Source organism: Papaver somniferum, chromosome 7, assembly GCF_003573695.1.
Source record: "Papaver somniferum cultivar HN1 chromosome 7, ASM357369v1, whole genome shotgun sequence".
NCBI lineage: Eukaryota > Viridiplantae > Streptophyta > Magnoliopsida > Ranunculales > Papaveraceae > Papaver > Papaver somniferum.
Genome location: NC_039364.1, coordinates 265,243,691 through 265,260,080, shown reverse-complemented (window position 1 = coordinate 265,260,080; position 16,390 = coordinate 265,243,691). Strand labels below are relative to the sequence as shown.

General features: G+C 37.1%; 1 pseudogene; it reads right to left on the bottom strand.

The window, feature by feature from the left end:
• Nucleotides 1-13,428: 13,428 nt before the first annotated feature.
• Nucleotides 13,429-15,942, bottom strand: LOC113300332 (annotated as a pseudogene).
• Nucleotides 15,943-16,390: the final 448 nt, after the last annotated feature.

Here is a 16,390-nt window from a genome sequence, read left to right as displayed (position 1 = left end):
GATTGATGATTGCCACCAGCTCTCCAGAAGATCCGCCATCACCAAGAGCAACTGAAGAAGAAGAATTCACCGAATCTGCAAAAGCTCCTGAATCTGAGCTAGTAGCCACAACCAATTGTTAGATAGAAATTTTAGATTGCACGATTAAATTTAAAAAAAAAAAAAAAAAAATTGGAATGATTTCATTAAGTGAATCTGTTAATTTACTTGTAAAATACTAATTAGGGTGAAATTAATAAGAATTAGTAGAGTTTTTATTACCTTGACAAAATTAGGGTGAAATTAATCAACTCATAAAAACCATTCCGATAATAAGAATTAGTAGAGTTTTTATTACCTTGACAAAATCAGCTAGCCATTCCCTTGCAGAAACTCTCCTGGATTTCTTCTCCAGGAGAGTTTGAACAGACGAAAGGGAGTTATTCTTCTTTCTCACAAACAAAGAAAGCCAGTGGATTGAAATTTGAAATTTGGAGGTGAACCATTCTAAGAAATTTGAAATTGAATTCTCAGGGTTTATGAAAGGAAAATTTCTTGTTTGGTCCTAGGCCCATATAGTTATTTATAGTAGGGTCCAACCGGAATTTTTTTTATCCGGAGGTCCAAAATTAATTAAAACATGGAAATGTGCATAATGCCCATTACTACCAAACGTGTGTGTCTACAGTGCTTACAAATTTGAGTACATATCTGGTACACTGCTTAAAAATTCGAGTACATATTTGCTACACTGCTTACAAATTTGAGTACATATCTGTCTGAGTACATATCTGTCGTACTGCTTACAAATCCGATTATATATCTGAATGCTTACAAATTCGAGTACATATTTGATGCACTGCTTCCAGGTACAGATGCAGTAACGAGACCACTTATGTGAGCCATATCCATCATGAGAAAAGCCCCAACAGAATCTGCAATATTCAAGAAACATAGCGGGAAAGGGAATTAGGTGTGCGTAATGGGTTGACTAGTCTGATTCTTTGATCACTAAGAATAACAACTGTTGACAATCAAAATATATGTGTATACCTTTCTCATTCGAGGATAATCGAAATCACGAGGATAAGCACTAGCACCAACAATGATGAGTTTTGGTCGAAAGAGGGTGGCAGTTTTCTCAAGCATATCATAATCAATAAGGCCTGCAAGTGAATTTGGTAACGAATGCAAATTATCAACGAATTATAAATGAACAACAATAGACCACATAGTCATTACACAATATAAGAATGCAGAGCAGCACCTGTTGATTCATCAAGACGGTAGGGCATCGATTCAAAATAAATCGAAGTCCCAGATACCCGTCTTTTAGGAGTCATAAATCCATGTGACAAGTGACCTCCATGAGGAAGATCCAGACCCTGTGCCAGTTACATGAACAAAGCCCTTTGTTGACAAAGTGACTCTAGCTCATCAATGTACTCATTGCCACCATAATACCTACATTGAAGAATGAAATGATCAAATGCATTTCAATACAAATACAGGGAAAAAATACAACATTAAGCACCATCTTTACCTTTTACCAGAAATCCCTTCTGAATACTTGTTTGTGAGACAAGAACCCACAGCTTCCATCACTGCGCGAGATGTAAAATTCTCTGAAGCAATGAGCTCCAAGCTGTTAAACTGACGATTCTTCTCACTATCAATTATTGAACGTACTTCAGGGTCTGCCTAACTTGAGAAGGTAATCTATCCGCAGTAGTAGTACCCAACTTGGGAAAAAAAGTTGAAGAACCTTTAGTAAAAAGATTGGGTTGTTGTACAGCAGCACCCATTATTGCAGCTCCACTGTATGCCTGCATCTACTTCACTTCTCCTTAAAAATAACAAGGAGCACTTCCTATCAGTATGCGATATATGTACTGAAGATTCATGAACTACAAATCAACAGTATGACAACAACAGGTGACAGATCTATGAAAAATAAGAGAATCGAAAGACATATTACAGTATTTCACATAAAGTACTGAAGGGTAAGACTAAAAAAGGAGCAAAAACACAGCAAATTCAGCAATCACAGGCACTTTGACAGAAAAATGATGATGATTATAATAAATGTATGCATAGCAGTAGGTATTTGGATTGGAACACTCTGCATCAGACATGTTTTGAACCTACAAATGTCACAAAGATGTAACAGTATTAAAATACAGTATTTCACATACGTACTGATGGGTCAAACTAAAAAAAGTGAGAGATCTATGCAAGAAACAGATTCTAAGAGCAGTTTCTATGAGTATGCCATATATGTACTGCAGATTCATGAACTACAAAATCAACTGCATGACAAAGAATAATTAAGAATCTAGGAGAAACAGCAGAATCGAAGCACGTAATAAGGTATTTCACATACGTACTGATGGGTCAAACTAAAAAAAGTGAAAGATCTATGCAAGAAACAGAATCCAAGAGCATAAACAATGAGTATGTCATATATGTACTGCTGGATAATACGATCTGAAAGTGAAAACAAACCTGATTTTGAAAAGAAAACAGAAATAGAATCAAATCGAACTAAAATAAGCTAAAAACTTAACAATCTAACCAAATAACTGAATAAATACGAACAAGATTCATAAAAAACAAACAGAACACAACCGATCTTCATGATCTATGCAAGAAACAGATTCTAAGAGCAGTTTCTATGAGTATGCCATATATGTACTGCAGATTCATGAACTACAAAATCAACTGCATGACAAAGAATAATTAAGAATCTAGGAGAAACAGCAGAATCGAAGCACGTAATACGGTATTTCACATACGTACTGATGGGTCAAACTAAAAAAATGAAAGATCTATGCAAGAAACAGAATCCAAGAGCATAAGCAATGAGTATGTCATATATGTACTGCTGGATAATACGATCTGAAAGTGAAAACAAACCTGATTTTGAAAAGAAAACAGAAATATAATCAAATCGAACTAAAATAAGCTAAAAACTTAACAATCTAACCAAATAACTGAATAAATACGAACAAGATTCATAAAAAACAAACAGAACACAACCGATCTCCATGATCTATGCAAGAAACAGATTCTAAGAGCAGTTTCTATGAGTATGCCATATATGTACTGCAGATTCATGAACTACAAAATCAACTGCATGACAAAAAATAATTAAGAATCTAGGAGAAACAGCAGAATCGAAGCACGTAATACGGTATTTCACATACGTACTGATGGGTCAAACTAAAAAAAGTGAAAGATCTATGCAAGAAACAGAATCCAAGAGCATAAACAATGAGTATGTCATATATGTACTGCTGGACAATACGATCTGAAAGTGAAAACAAACCTGATTTTGAAAAGAAAACAGAAATATAATCAAATCGAACTAAAATAAGCTAAAAACTTAACAATCTAACCAAATAACTGAATAAATACGAACAAGATTCATAAAAAACAAACAGAACACAACCGATCTCCATGATCTATGCAAGAAACAGATTCTAAGAGCAGTTTCTATGAGTATGCCATATATGTACTGCAGATTCATGAACTACAAAATCAACTGCATGACAAAAAATAATTAAGAATCTAGGAGAAACAGCAGAATCGAAGCACGTAATACGGTATTTCACATACGTACTGATGGGTCAAACTAAAAAAAGTGAAAGATCTATGCAAGAAACAGAATCCAAGAGCATAAACAATGAGTATGTCATATATGTACTGCTGGATAATACGATCTGAAAGTGAAAACAAACCTGATTTTGAAAAGAAAATAGAAATATAATCAAATCGAACTAAAATAAGCTAAAAACTTAACAATCTAACCAAATAACTGAATAAATACGAACAAGATTCATAAAAAACAAACAGAACACAACCGATCTTCATGATCTATGCAAGAAACAGATTCTAAGAGAAGTTTCTATGAGTATGCCATATATGTACTGCAGATTCATGAACTACAAAATCAACTGCATGACAAAGAATAATTAAGAATGTAGGAGAAACAGCAGAATCGAAGCACGTAATACGGTATTTCACATACGTACTGATGGGTCAAACTAAAAAAAGTGAAAGATCTATGCAAGAAACAGAATCCAAGAGCATAAACAATGAGTATGTCATATATGTACTGCTGGATAATACGATCTGAAAGTGAAAACAAACCTGATTTTGAAAAGAAAACAGAAATATAATCAAATCGAACTAAAATAAGCTAAAAACTTAACAGTCTAACCAAATAACTGAATAAATACGAACAAGATTCATAAAAAACAGACAGAACACAACCGATCTCCATGATCTATGCAAGAAACAGATTCTAAGAGCAGTTTCTATGAGTATGCCATATATGTACTGCAGATTCATGAACTACAAAATCAACTGCATGACAAAGAATAATTAAGAATCTAGGAGAAACAACAGAATCGAAGCACGTAATACGGTATTTCACATACGTACTGATGGGTCAAACTAAAAAAAGTGAAAGATCTATGCAAGAAACAGAATCCAAGAGCATAAACAATGAGTATGTCATATATGTACTGCTGGATAATACGATCTGAAAGTGAAAACAAACCTGATTTTGAAAAGAAAACAGAAATATAATCAAATCGAACTAAAATAAGCTAAAAACTTAACAGTCTAACCAAATAACTGAATAAATACGAACAAGATTCATAAAAAACAAACAGAACACAACCGATCTCCATGATCTATGCAAGAAACAGATTCTAAGAGCAGTTTCTATGAGTATGCCATATATGTACTGCAGATTCATGAAATACAAAATCAACTGCATGGCAAAAAATAATTAAGAATCTAGGAGAAACAGCAGAATCGAAGCACGTAATACGGTATTTCACATACGTACTGATGGGTCAAACTAAAAAAAGTGAAAGATCTATGCAAGAAACAGAATCCAAGAGCATAAAAAATGAGTATGTCATATATGTACTGCTGGATAATACGATCTGAAAGTGAAAACAAACCTGATTTTGAAAAGAAAACAGAAATATAATCAAATCGAACTAAAATAAGCTAAAAACTTAACAATCTAACCAAATAACTGAATAAATACGAACAAGATTCATAAAAAACAAACAGAACACAACCGATCTCCATGATCCAAAATTCAAATCTTATAATGATTCAAAAACTGTAGCAGAAACAATGAGTATGTCATATATGTACTGCTGGATAATACGATCTGAAAGTGAAAACAAAACTGATTTTGAAAAGAAAACAGAAAGATAATCAAATCGAAAGCTAAAATAAACTAAAAACTTAACAATCTAACCAAATAACTGAATAAAAACGAACAAGAATCATAAAAAAAAACAGAACACAACCTATCTCCATTAAACTGTAGCAGAAAGAAGAAAACGAAAAGATTAAGCAACATACCTGTTAAAAATCGCAGAAGAAATCTTCAGAAACCCTAGTCCCAAATCCAGAAGAAGAAAGAGAGCAGAATTTTCCCAAGAATAATCGGCTGAAATTTTTTTTAGAAACTTTGAAATAGACTGCTTTAATATATGTAGGATTGGAAGGGTAGTTTAGGTATTTAGAAATTTCGTACAATTTTTCCCGCACGTGTACAGGACCTGGGCTTAAAAAATTTGGTCCATTTTCATGTTTTCTCTTAATTATGGACCTCTGATTAGTGGGCTTTAATGGGTGGACCTGCCACTAACTAAGAACACTATAATGGTACCTATTGGTAATTCCTATCCGGAAGTTATGATGAGAGGGGTATATTTGGAACGATTTTTTAGGACCATGTTTTTTTTTTTGACCATGGTTTTATTTTGGTTAAAGACATTAGAAGTAATTCTAGGTCACCCCATATCTAGTTATTTTTTTAATACCTAATCTACCCTCTTAATTAATTTTAGGTTATGATTAGTGAAATGATTTAATTAAAAACAATTAGTGAGATTAAATTAAAAGATGTGTTTATTATTAATTGAGTAGAATTATTGTGAGAGTAGAGTTAGAAGATGATGAAGGAGAAAAACATGGAAAATAAAAAAAAAAAAATCCAATTCACCCCCTTTGAGTATGCAAGTGATGAAAATTCATCTGATTCTTCATCTCTATCCTCTCCTAGAATATTTGTTAATCTTCAAAATGATCCGGATTTGGCTTATTTCTTAGATGGTGATTGTATTCTTCCCCAAAATGAAACTCAAGATGAAAATGATGGATTTTATCAACCACAACCGGAGGAAGAGTATTTGGGTGAACAGGTATGCTCCAAACTTAGATAATGTATGTTGAATTGGTAAAAACTTCCCCAAAAATGTAAATTTTTGAACTGGATTTTGCACAGTTCGGTTACATTATATGAAGAACATGTAACCGAACTGTTCTGAAGGTGTAGTTCGGTTGCCTTGTGAGATGAATAAGTAACCGAACTCATTTGAAGATGTAGTTCGGTTACTTTATCCAAACACGCAGGTTACCGAACTCCATATTAATGGAATTTCTGAGATGCAGTGTTATCTTCGGTTGGTTCGCAACTAACCGAACTTTACGTAAAAATAAAGTTTAACTAAGTGTATACAGTTCGGTTGGTTCGCAAACTGCATGTACCAACTATCTAACCGAACTATGTTTAATAATTTCGGTTGTTTCGCAAGCTTGAACCTAACAGCATAACCAATCGAACTTAACAAACAAAAAAAATCTGAAGTTCCAGTGTCTAGTTCGGTTATCTACATAAAATACAAAGTAACCGAACTCTGTTCCTTTTATTAGTTCGATTGTTGCGATAAAATTCACATGTTACCGAACTCTGTTCCTTTTATTTGTTCGGTTGTTTTGCAACTTGCTTAACCAACCGAACAATGAGTTCGGTTTTCCCGATAAAATTATTATGTGACCGAACTTATTTGTGATTGCATTGATGTTGTTACATTTCTTGTAGATGGAATCCCAACCTATACCAATGCATGATCAACCTTCTCCGATTGGTATGTTGTTCGAAGATACATCACATCACTATGCTAGTGAGTTGGTATTTGACTTACCTATTGATGCGAAGAATTAGGCTAGAGAACATGCCAAGAGAGTCAATTGCGTCTTGGTTTTGAATGGAAAAGAAAGAAACACTCGTTTTGAAATGGTTTGTGAGAGAAGTGGAGATCTCGATGTTAGTCACAAGAGGAAGGGTTATGAGTATAAAGGAAATACGACGAGGAAGAACACAACGTGCTCAAAGAAAATCAAATGTCCGTTCAAGCTAGTATTTAGCAAGAGCAAATTAACGAAGAAATGGTTTCTAGCTATGGATAAGGTGGTAGGTCGTCATAACCACCCTCATCCGGATGATCTTGAAGGGCATGCAATGGCCGCAAGGCTCACTCCTCGAGAAATGGAAAAAATAGTCGAGTATAGGAAATTGTGTATTCCACCTTCCACAATGCTTCGCTTATTAAAGCAAGATAACCCGGGTAACGTATCATCTTTGTACACCATTTACAATGCAATTGAGACGATTAAAAGGAATGAATGGAAGGATAGAAAAGTAATGCAACAATTAATTTTTTTTGGCTCACGAGAAAGGCTACGCGGTTCAAAAGAAGGTAGGTCCGGAAGAAGAAATAACTCATCTCTTCATTGCCCATCCGAAGAGTGTTCAATTGGCTCAATCCTTCCATGAAGTTCTTATAATGGATTGCACTTACAAGACAAACAAATATGAGATGTCATTGTTGAACATTGTTGGTCGTACGTCGACGAAGTCACCGTTTAATTGTTTTTTGTTATCTAAAGGACGAGCAAGAACCAAGTTACACTTGGGTGTTACAACAAGTGAAGGCGATCTACCCAGATGATGAGATTCCCGGGGTTATCGTGACGGACAATGACGTAGCATTGATGAACGTAATAGAGAAAGTCTTCCCATTAGCACATAATATGCTTTGTACATTTCATATATGGTGAAATGTGATGAATAGGTGCAAGCCTCAACTTGTCCACCTAAGAGGAAAGGATTGGAAGAAATTAGTAAGCTACCAGAAGATGAACAAGCGGAAGCAAAAGAGGAATTCGATAAATAATACGCCATAAATCACGCTAAATGGGTTGCCTTCTCCGGGGAATGGGAGGCATTGACTTGGTGTCTCACCGAAGAAGAGTATTATCTAAATCTTGCTTAATTTAGAGAACATTGGTCTAGCCCCGAATATCCGGAGGATATAATAACGTATGTGGTGGAGCAATGGTTGGAACCGCACAAAGAGCGCTTCGTTTATGCTTTTACCAACAACTATAAACACTTTGGGAATCAAGCGACAAGTTTGGTAGAATCGGATCACCACCGATTGAAGAAAAATCTCTTTGGATGTGTCGATAATTATGAAATTCATTTACCACGACCACTACGAGAAACTTTTTTATTCTTGTGTTTAGGAGTTTTAGGTCATCCTTCGTCACTAGGAGTGTCATCTCCACTGCTTTGTTGTTGAACCTTCCCCTTGTTGGCGACTCCTTTTCAACGGCGTGGTCTGGCTTGGATCAACCTGGCTTGTATCGACAAGGTCGGGATTAAAAACATTAGTTATTTGGTTGTAGAGATCTGTTTGTTCTCGAGTGTCCATCGGCTCTCCACTCCGGATTTTTGCCATCAATTTCTTCAACAATTTAGCACTTGCCTTCACCTGTTCTCATCAAAAACATAAGTCACTATTATTTTTCAATACTTTATAACATTTTGAAAAACAAAAATAAGAGTAAATATCTTACCGCCGAATTCCACAAGATCAAGGCCTCATCACCACACATAGGGGTAGGCTTCATAATCTTCTGAGCCTCTTTCTTCATTGCCTCGCTTTTGCTTTATCAGCACGGGCTTGTTGGACACTTTTTATTACACGAGGATGAGAAAAATGTTCATACCATTCCGTGTATCCATCGTCAGCGACATTTGGCTCATCAAACGAATCTTGTAACTCTTCGAATGGAACAAGATAATTCCCAAAGTTCTTCCAGTGGTCCACTGATGGAGCAGGATCGTATTTGGGGATGAAATTCTTCTCGCTGTTCTTAGTTCCGACCTTCTTTACCTTGAAGTTGAAGTTTTCCACTTGTGGGACACTTTGGACACAGGAAAGTTGTCTAAGTACTCTTCGAGGATTATACATTGTACAACCTTCAGGATGAAACAACGGTCCATTATAACCCGTAACAGGTGAGAAATTAATAACATCAACATCCTCCTCGTCTTCATCTGATCCAATGCTGTAAGGATGGAAAACCACATCTTCCACTGTTAACTTATCCAATGTCTCCCTCAACTCCAACACCTTTTTTTACTTATTCTTTTCCTGTGAGTTCAAAAATTCATATTTACCAGTTGTAGGCTTCCCATAAGGCCAAGGAGTGTGAGCATGAGACGATTGCAGTTTAGGGAAGTGGTCGTACACCCAAACCTATGAGAAGAGGAAAAAAATACATTCGCAATATGATTAGTAACAATACACATTCATTCACTTATATATTCAAAAACATAAACGATAATTTAACGGGGTACCTGAACAAGGGTGTATAAGCCTCCAAAATATATACTCCGAAGCTTTTCTGAGTTCCGCTTGAACGAATGAAAGAACCGCAATGCCCCAAGAGTAGTTGTTCACCTCATCCAAGGGGTCCAATAGCTGGAGGTAATGAGCATTTACCACGTGGCCTGCAGTGTCAGGGAAGAAGATGGTTCCAAGTTGATATAACAAATAAGCAGTCACATGGTGCTTAGTCTTCTCCTCTGTTATCACCAACTTTCCTTGAGCAACCAAATCTTTCGTCCCTGAATACTCATCAAACAAGGTTTTGAGCTTGATCTTTTTCAACTTCTTCTTATACGTGCGGTCTTCCTCAAACTCATTATACTCATCACCTTCCTTAGGCTCTTTGTTAGCTCGCCTAAACTCACATTGTGCCTTTTTATCGCTCCATCCTAGACACCTTTCGAATAGTTTTTCAAGAACTTCATAACTCATCGAGGGATCGTAGCCATCTCGAACACTTGTTCCTGTAATTGGTAGGGCTGCGATTCTAAAACAATCATCCGGAGTTATTGCCATCTCACCAAAAGGTAGATGAAAGGTATCCGTCTCTGGATAAGCCCTCTCGGTAAATGCAGTAACAGTGACAACATCAAATTTTTGGTGCGCATGTTGTATCTTGTTCCATAGTACACAATCAAATACCGCCAAGAGGACCTCATCACACTCATTTATATATTCCATACCTTGTTCTTTTGACATTTCAAAACACGAACAACATTTTTATGATCCTAAAAAAACAACATCATATCTTATATACTAATATATATAGAAAAGAACAATATATGTCAAAATATAATAAAATGACTGAGAAATCTAAATCTTGATGGTTAAGATTGAACCATACCTTTGTCGCAAAGATCTTGGAAGCCCATGAGTTTTTGTAGCCCATCAATACCTCCCCGCCATCTCTTGGAGTACCATATGTTGGATTCTTTGGCGGCAAACACAAATCCTTATGAGGAATGTATGAATATCTAGCACAAGGCTTTTTAGGCGTCTTTCTAGGTCTCTTTACCACTATGTCTGCTTGTTCCTCTTCTTCTTCCTCTTCATCCGAGTCCTCCTATGATTCATCATCATCCTTATCTCCATCCTTGTCTCCGTCTTCCTCATCTTTTTCACCCTCATCATCGCCACCCTCATTTCCTCCTCCTTGAGCTAGTTCATCTTCTCCATCTTGATTATGTTCTTGACTGCTCATCTCTTCCACGATCTCTTCATTAACTTGTTGGATTACATTGTCAACATTATCTCTATTGACACCATCTTGGATGACAACACCCGGTAATGACACACCTCCATACTAAGCATTTTTGGTTCCATGCTTATCGGCACCTAAGTGTTTTGGGCCTCTAGGCGTGGGAGTTCTCAAATCTTCCAGTAATGGTTGGTTGGATTTCTTACCTTTGCCACTAAACAAAAATACAAAAGAAATAAGGAATAATTCACGAAAAAAAACCAACTCAAGAAAAAAAAAATCGTGTTCTAGGGTAGAGTTCAGTTACTCAATTATTTTTTCGAGAAAACCGAACTCCACATATATATGTAAATAGCCAAGAGTTCGGTTTGTCAAAGGTTTTTGCGAACAAACCGAACATATTGGAACAAGTTCGGTTATATGGGTACTAAACATATAGGGAAAACAAGAACAGTTCGGTTACATGGCCAATTATTATTTTTTTGTAATAAGGGTACAGTTCGGTTACATGGCAGTTTTAAACATTTATGTGAAACAACCGAACAAAGGTGCTAGAGTCCGGTAGTGTGGGTACTAGAAATTTTGGGAAAAATCAAACAGTTCGGTTACATGGAATTTTTTTCCTATTTTTGGTAATATGGCTATAGTTCGGTTACATGGCAGTTCAACATTTTTTTTGCGAAACAACCGAACTCACGAGTTCGGTAACCTAGTTTTCAATCCTATAGAACCGAACTGTTCTTCGTGTTCTTCGATTCATGGAGTTCGGTTAAGAAACTAGGGAAACAATAAAAGACGCTCTAACCGAACTAAACACTGTAACTTCAATTTGAACCCTACTTTGATGAATTATAATCAATTGAATCGATGAAAATCAAATTAAAGAAATGGGTTTCTCGGGAAATACCTACGAATCGGTCCCACGGAAGAATCAGGCTTCGAACTGCGTCTATTATACTGGATTATGGATTCACTTGGCTCTTCCATTTCTCTTGGCTGTGTCCACTTCTTTATGAATCTCAAAATCACTTCGCTGATTTGCTAGATATCCTAATGGGGGACCTGTTCCTGCACGTCTTTTGGTTTTCTTTCGAAGAACAATTCTTATATTCGATTGATTAATCGACGATGAAAATTTTATGAATCGACGATTAATCGATGAAGATGATGTTGAAATGGGGAAGAAGAGGAGAACTGTTTTTCTTTTTGAGCGGCTAGGTTTAGGGTTAGAGTATTTTGTTTTTGTTTTACATTAAGTTAGGGTTAATTTTAATCAGGGATAATTATTAGATTAGGGTTAATTTTAATCAGGGTAAGGACAAATTAGTAATCCCATAATTTCAGGACATCCCTTAAAATTATAGGGTAGGCGGCCTAATAGGACCATGGTCCCCCAAAAAAACCATGGTTCCTAAAAAATCGTTCTATTTTTGGGACGAAATGGACTAAATTAAGCCCGTTTACATTTGTGCTTAATAATAACTTCATTGTTTGTTACATGCAAATTAAGCCCCTTTACATTTCTGCGGTTAACCCAGCAAATCTCCAGAATTTTGGAAAAACTAGCTCGATCGGCATATACCTAATTAAGGATTGCTTTTGTTTTGAATAAATGGATATAAATTATTCAGTTAGTTTAGTTTTTCTTCATGAATTTTGGCAAATTGACTGCGTATATAAAGAACTCCCAATTCCAACACAAACTCATACAAACACAAATAAACCTCTTCATTTCTCTTGTGTATTACAGAGAGATCGAGAGAGCAGAAGAAGAAGGACATAAGAAGAAGAGAAAGAGATGGCAAGAGCAAATATGATGGGCTGGGCAATGATGCTGGTTGTGGTGATGGCTTTGTATGCCGGTAAAGCTGAAGGGCTCTTTTGTATCGACGATTGTGCAAAAGAACATGCACAAGAACATGGTGGGTCTTGGGTGAAATACTTGGCGGATTGTGCCGAGGATTGTCGAAACGGTTCTGGTTGGAGCTATCCTACTTCCAGCACTGTTGAAGGTAATACACAACTTACTCCAATTCCCATATACATATGTTCTTTCACATTTCCGAATGGACCCTCCATCACACTCGCACATTTTATGCTATCATAACGATCATTTTTTATTTATATGCAGCTAAGGCTCCCCGCACTCGAAGTTTTGGCCCAAGCACCTGAGTTCCGCCAATGATTGTGCAAGACCTCCATCAACAGTTTCCATGTAATTGTTAAACACCGCAATTAAAAGTGCCCTCTGTGATTAATAGTGGCTCTCTTGCCGTCTCTTCTTCTTCTTCTTTGCTGTCCTTCTTCTTCTTCTCATATTTGTATCACACTGAAATAAATTTCACATTTCATTTCGTTGTATAATATTAAGAGGTTATAAGTTGGTTTTTCTTATAGACACCTGACATAACAGGCTACAGAACAAGTCAACATAGATCGACTTTCCTATACTCTAATATAGGCCCTAATCCTTGTTGCAACACAAGTATAACAATTGCACGATAGTTCTACAACACAGTAACAATACAAGACATGCTTCGAAAAATAAAATAAAATAAATAAACAATACAGTAACCCCTTGATCATTCTAAATGGCAAGTTTTGACATAAGTTAGTTACTTCACTATTGTTTTGTTCCAGCTCCAAAAGTAAAGGGGACTATATTATACCTGTTGTGCAAAGGGGTTCATTCAAGTCTCAAAGAAGACCTCTCCGTCGCTTGTAATCACCCACTGTCAGTGTTAGAGAATGCCTCCAGCCATCATTTTCTGGTACACATTTTCCAACTGTTGCCTCTATCCTCTGCTTCCTCGCCATGAATCCTGCCTGAGCTCCTTGTACTCCTCCAAACTTTTGAAGCTCTGTTAATGAGATTAGCAGATCAAAATTGTGCAGAGAGTTTGATTCTGTTCCAAGATCCCCAGGTGCATTCACCAGCTTCCCTGCGTTCGCTGCCGCTTTCAAAGCTGCAGCAGTGGCTGCTAAACCACCAATAACATTGCTGGCTGATCCAAACGTTAATGCTGCTACCTCAGCAGCAGCATCACCATCAGCTGATGTAGCAGTCTCGTCTCCTTCCGTAGCGTTTGGTACGTAATAGTTTCTCGACCTAGTCCATCTTCTAGAAAATGGGTCATATCCAGCCTCTCCAGCTTTAAGACCTGTGTTCACTGGCTTTAATTCTGATGCATTCTTGAAGTTTTCATCCCTATTTTTCTTGTTCATCTCTGCTAGCCTCAAAGCTTTGGTATCTTTTAACTTTGATTGCCGAGAAGACTCTAGCTCGAGTAACCTTGCGCTGATCCTCTCAGCTTCCCCAGTATCACGACGGCTCTCCGCAATATCCATTTCCCTCCTCAGGAGGTCCTTCTCTGCTTCGACGTTCAAAGGCCTTGATGATGCTGATTTCTTCTCCTGCAGCATCTGTTTCACAGTGGCGGCAGAGTACACATAAGTTAGAGCTTTTTGAATAGCTTCCTGTTTTTCTAGCACTTCGTGGCGGCTTGGCATCCTTCCATCCTTATGCTTTACCGCTTCCACCCATTCGTTAAACTCACTCTCAAGTGGAGGGGAGTCTGATACCATGATCATCTCACATCTAGCTGCTGAGTTATCACTGCCCCAGACACAGTTCAAGTACTTGTGTGTATATTTGTTATCCATCTTGTACGGTTTATCAGGGTCCGAGGCATCCACATTCTTCACCATGAATAACCTGTACATGGGCATGTTGTTTTTTTTACCGATCCCGACCCTAACCATACAACCAACAATTAGGTCTTCAAAGAAGGGTTCCATGAACCACTTCGATAGTTTGGATCTCCCAATTCTAATTTCCTTGATATCTTCGAAGGTTAGCTTATCTAGTCTGTCCTCGTCACTACCTCCCATGCCCTCATCTCCACCTGACCCATCACCTCTACAATGGCTGCCACTATGGCTCTCGCTTTGGCTCGAACTACCTGGACTTGCTTCCATGTGGGATATTCTTCTGCTTGGGGAAGCATCCCCGCCGAAAGACGTTCCACCTCTGGATGCATCCATCTTCCGAAGAACATCGGGTCTTGATGCCTCATCCTCTTTGCCCGCAGCTCGTTCAATGCATCATTTTTGGCAGCGCCCTTCTCGGCAGATCTAGCAGAAGAACATACACGGTATAATGGCGGTTGTGGGGTCTCTCTTCCACGTCGCATCTTCTTCCCACTACTCTGCTTTGCTCTAACCCTCTCTGTAAGCTGTTGATCATCTCTTTTTATTGCTCTATCCGACAGGATCATCTCCCTTTGAAGTTCGGTCATTTTTGCAAGCTCTTCTCTATCATCTTCGTCCTTGTAAAGGTCGCTCCCGACATCAGAATCTTCACTGCTGCCACCTCGATGATCTTCATAGTCATCATCATCTCTCCGCTCATCATCCTTCTCAGAGACATCCAGTCTCTTTTTGAGCGGAACATGAGAGCCAGATGCCTTTCTGCTTATATAGCCTCTGTCATCATCAGAATCATCATCCTTGGAATCCCTTCCATCATCAGAATATGAACCTTCCCGTTTCCTCCTGGATGGAGGACGAGCGTGACGGTTCCTCCCTGACGACCCAGTTCTTCCTGCAGCCTCCAGTAGCAAATTTTCGAAGTCTGCCATGATATGTTACTTTTTGTTTGGTCTGCCACAATAAGTAGTCACTTCAGGGGAACTGAAATATAGTAAGAGAGAACCAGGATTAACACAAGCAGCATATGAATAGACCAAATCATTGGATGATCTGGTGTTTTCATAAAAAATAATAGGTCACAGAAGGTTCAGTCAACTAGAAATCGAGCTGAAGTAAAATTCTTTTTTTGTGAACTTCACTAACCAATGCACCAGAAATTCTAGAACAAGCAACAGACACCCAACAAGTACATGAACTCAAAATACAGTAGCAGAATTACAAAATCTCCACCGGCACGCCAATTTTTTTTCTTCTAAGCATCCCTTTTATAGGATAAAAAAAAATCATTCCTGTCCGTAACAAGTTTTGTGCAACAATCAATCTCAGCCAATCTGAATACATAAACTAGATATATACAACATTGAAGAAGACTAGTTAGGAGCCATGACTGAGTTCAAGAACAGAAATTTGCACATACAATCATTTGATTCATTTCATAACCAACTCGGAATCAAATCGACCACATAACTGAGTTCCATAACCATCTCAGACTCCAATTCACCACATAATTAGCGTGCCAACTCAGACTCCAATTTCAACTTCTTCTACTACAATCAACAGATTCAAACTTCTTCTAAACAAAGACGGTTGGGATATATGTTTTTAAAAACATTAATTAATTTCCAAATTTTTATTCTCTCGATTAAATGACTTTAAATGTGACCATTATTCTTTCACTTAAAGAGTGAATTTATTTTGTTTTAATACCAAAAATAGTTTTTTATTGAGTGAGTTAATTAAGCTAATTAACATCCTAATAATGTCTTTCATTTACTCACATTTATCTCCTTGGCTTTTAAGCAAAAAAAAAACAAAATTTTTTTATGAAAAGGATTAGGAGAATTTTAGAAGACTTTTCTAATGAGTGAGTTTTCTAATTTGTTTCATGAGTTTAAAATCAAAATGAATGTCTTGTGAGAAAGAAAAACAAGCGTGTGATCATCCTTGG